The sequence below is a fragment of the Sinocyclocheilus grahami genome, unplaced genomic scaffold (assembly GCF_001515645.1).
Source record: "Sinocyclocheilus grahami isolate Dianchi unplaced genomic scaffold, SAMN03320097.WGS_v1.1 scaffold1275.1, whole genome shotgun sequence".
NCBI lineage: Eukaryota > Metazoa > Chordata > Actinopteri > Cypriniformes > Cyprinidae > Sinocyclocheilus > Sinocyclocheilus grahami.
Window position 1 is genome coordinate 96,374 of NW_015506454.1, and position 378 is coordinate 96,751.

The 378-nt window shown below is 39.4% G+C and overlaps 1 protein-coding gene across 2 annotated transcripts in view; it reads right to left on the minus strand.

Annotated features, from left to right (window-relative positions):
• LOC107568725 (monocarboxylate transporter 2) overlaps positions 1-378 on the minus strand; it is a 25,489-nt gene that overhangs the window by 24,330 nt on the left and 781 nt on the right. The window lies entirely within an intron of this gene.

Sequence of the window (378 nt, forward strand, 5' to 3'; positions counted from 1 at the left end):
CATCAAAAAGCCGGGAAACCAGCCGCTGTAGTCCAAACGAGCCGTTCGCTGTAGTTCTTGAAAAGGGATTTAAAAAAACACACGAAATATCTCCCTTTGGTGTGGACTTTGAGATTTGTAACTTTCTAGATCTTTTTAATACCCAAACATACACACTGCACGCCGACTAAAATTAAAAAAGTGAAAAAGCAATAATAGGACCCCTTTAATTTTGATTTCATGGGGACTTTAAGAATGTTTTGTCCTAACGTTAGTGAATGCTGGGTAATTACAGTCAAGCAGACATGAGTCAGATGCATCCGTAATATTAGATAACACTTATTATATTACAGCATCCTGTAATCTGTGAACATGAGCCACCCGTGCATGACCCGCTGG